This window comes from Tursiops truncatus, chromosome 9 (genome assembly GCF_011762595.2).
Source record: "Tursiops truncatus isolate mTurTru1 chromosome 9, mTurTru1.mat.Y, whole genome shotgun sequence".
NCBI lineage: Eukaryota > Metazoa > Chordata > Mammalia > Artiodactyla > Delphinidae > Tursiops > Tursiops truncatus.
The window spans coordinates 81,199,672-81,203,033 of record NC_047042.1 but is presented as its reverse complement, the minus strand read 5'-3'; the positions used below and the strand labels follow the sequence as shown (position 1 = coordinate 81,203,033).

The 3,362-nt window shown below is 38.6% G+C and overlaps 1 non-coding gene across 1 annotated transcript; it reads left to right on the top strand.

Annotated features, from left to right (window-relative positions):
- Positions 1 to 1,215: 1,215 nt before the first annotated feature.
- LOC117313685 (U6 spliceosomal RNA) lies at positions 1,216 to 1,322 on the top strand. Its single transcript, XR_004528270.1, has one exon. It is a non-coding gene; the product is annotated as a U6 spliceosomal RNA (small nuclear RNA).
- The last annotated feature ends 2,040 nt before the right edge of the window (positions 1,323 to 3,362 follow it).

Sequence of the window (3,362 nt, the reverse complement as noted above, 5' to 3'; positions counted from 1 at the left end):
AGAGAAATAAACTGCTAGATTTTCTTCTAGCTCACTAGATTGGTACATGTCAGCCCTATAAAAGGCTATGCTTCATTGATTTCAGAAATGACAGCTATAGCAATAATAAGAAAGGAGGCCCATAAAATTCACAGGAAGTACCTAAGGGAAATTTAAATGAAAAACATTTAAAAATGAAAAAAATAGATCTATGTTGAGGAAAACACATCTTAAAGAATCAAAGCGAGGAAAATAAAAAACTCCAATCTCAGTTGCTGCAATGAAGAGTGAAGCTAAAATATGAATCTCTTTTACAGTATAACTGCCAATCAACCAAAGAGAGTAACAGCCCATGGAACTGAGGACCATTAAGCATGACAAGGGGTTATGTACAGTGACTCTCTGTATTATAAAAAGATTTTCTCTGTAGATTCCAAAGCATACTCTTTACTTAGAGTAGAAAACATTTCAACATTAAAAAAAACTCTTGTTACAATTAAGATAAATCTATTTTGACTTTTTCGCGAGAATAATTCCTAATTGCCATGTAATATAGTCAGTCCATCTGTCACATGTTAGAAGGAAAAGAGAAAAGTGATAGGAAAAATGTCTCTGTTCAATCTTGTTTATTGAAAATACCTTCTATGTCAATTTATAAAAATCTTTCTTTACCTATAAATGGTGGATCTGGCTGCAAACATTATAATAATGGATTTCTCTCAGGTTTACTAGAACCTCATATGCTTATCTAACTTTACCTTAATTTTTTTTAAAAAGATATTAATACGACAGTATAAAGACCAGAATAAAATTCATCCATAATTCCTCTGCCCAGAGAGAACCACTTTTAACATTTTGGTATATTCCTTATTTAGATTTGAGAATGCTAAATGGAATAGGTTATGGTTCAGGAGGATATTTTCATAGGAATGACAATCTTAATTTTAAGAGAATGGGAAATCAAAACTTTGTGAAAAACTGAAGTACCAATTATTTGTAGTTATGCAATTATTCAATCAGGAGATTGTTCTCTCTCAATGCTCACGGACTCTAGGTATTGAAAGGTACCTAAGAGGCCAGGTATCGCTTCAATAGGTGGTGTTGAGTCTTTGACAGAACATGATTTAGTAATTACTTGGGTCATTCTGACAACTCTCCTTTTTAAATCATTTTACTGATTAAAGATTTTAGAGTTCAGTATTTAAGACTTTTTCAAAGTTTAAAAAATATTTATTAGTGCTCGCTTTGGCAGCACATATACTAAAATTGGAACGATACAGAGAAGATTAGCATGGCCCTTGTGCAAGGATGACATGCAAATGCGTGAAGCGTTCCATGTTTTTTGGGTCATTTATAGAGACATGGATGGACCTAGAGACTGCCATACAGAGTGAAGTAAGTCAGAAAGAGAAAAACAAATATCGTATATTAATGCATATATGTGGAATCTGAAAAAATTGGTATAGACAATCTTATTTACAAAGCAGAAATAGAGACACAGATGTAGAGAACAAACGTATAGATACCAAGCGGGAAAGGGGGTGTGGGTGGGAAGACTGGGAGATTGGGATGACATATATATATACTATTGATACTATGTATAAAATAGATAGCTAATGAGAACTTACTGCATAGCACAGGGAACTCTACTCAGTGTTCTGTGGTGAAGGAAATCCAAAAAAGAGGGGATATATGTGTATGTATAGCTGTACATTATAAACTAACACAATATTGTAAAGCAACTATACTCCAATAAAAAAAATTTATTATAGACCAGTGGTTGCAAAACATATGTGCTCATCAGAATCACCTGGGCAGGCTTATAAACACAGATTTCTGAGTTTCTGATTCAGTACATCTGGGTTGGGGCTTGAGACTGCATTTCTAACAAGTCCCCACCCCAGGTGATGCTAGTGCCGCTGGCCTGGGGAACCACACTTGGAGAACCACTGATACAGAGGCTACTTACATGAAGACAGTTTAGAAAAGGCAGTTTTCCCTTAACACTGCAGAAAGAGTTTCATCCTTACAATTTAGCATCTTCCATTTGGGATATTTCACACTGCAGTGATGAGCTCTAGGTTTTATTTAGGACTTTTAACATGAAATTTTGTAGTCTGATTTTGAGTATGTCAGAATGAGTACGTCAGAAACAAGCTCGAGTATAAACTACAGGAGTTCAACGTAGCTCTCTACAGGCATGAGAGAGGAAAAGCAATTTCATCAAAAGAAAACCTCCAAAATTCTAGAATTTCCTATTTACATGCAGATTGCCTATAAAAGCCTATAAATCTGTTATGTATGGTGAAAATTTCTGTTTCTCACGTTCTAAACCCCAACTATTTTAGTTTTCCTCTTCAAACTCTAAATCTTGCATGTGAGGGCGATCTGGCAGCAATATCTGTCACCCCTTTGATTGCCAGGGTTGATTGGGCTGATCTGGCTGGCTAAGCAGCTGTCCTCTTCCTCCCTGCCCGCTCCATCACGTGTGTCCCTCCTGAAGCTGCATGCTGGTGGATGAGGGCAACCTTCCCTGATAGAGGTGGATCTTTCTTCCTTCAAGTGCAGGCAGTAGCTGTGCTCTCCTGCTAGGACCTCCAAGCAAGCTCTTATGGTCCATTTGTAGGACAACATAGGGCAGTCAACCTACCAGGACTCCAGATACATCCTAACGAGGGCTCTGCAAGTGGCAGTCTGCCTTTCTTAAAAAAATAAATAAACCCAACCCCCCTAAACCTCATCAGCGTGGCTCTCCCTCTTCTCTTACCCACGATCAGCATGCAGCCACCCTCACAGACGTTCCTAGTCCAGAAGCCTCACCCATTTTCCAATCTTCTGATGCTGTGTAGAGCATCTGCAGAGTATGAGACAGGAACAAGAGGTCCAGTGGGTCTCAGCCCTTTGCCAGGCCACCCTGCACTGATGCGAGAACTCTGTAAAATTTTGTGTTTCAAAATGTCTTGCAGTCATCGAGGCAGGATACTGGTTTGGGAGTCAGGTGACCTCCATTCCAGCTCTAGTTCTGCTGTGAGTCAGAACAGCAGGCAAATTGATTAACAGTAGGCAAATTGGTAAACTCATTCTGGTGTAATGTCCAAGAGTTTAGGACTTTGGTGTCAAGCAGACCTGGGTTTGAACCCGGGTTTCTGATAGTCGCTGGCTCTGGGAATCTGTAAAAATGGGGCCAATAGCAATGCATACACTGAACAGGGTTGATGTAAATATCAGAATATAGATATCCGTCCCAGTGTCCCACACTGTAGGCACCCAATACTGCTAGGTATTATTACTATACATAGAATGATAGGGTTGGCCTGGATAATTGGTACTGAGGCACTTAATTGATGCTTTAGGCACAGTGCTATGATTTTAAGTAAAATATA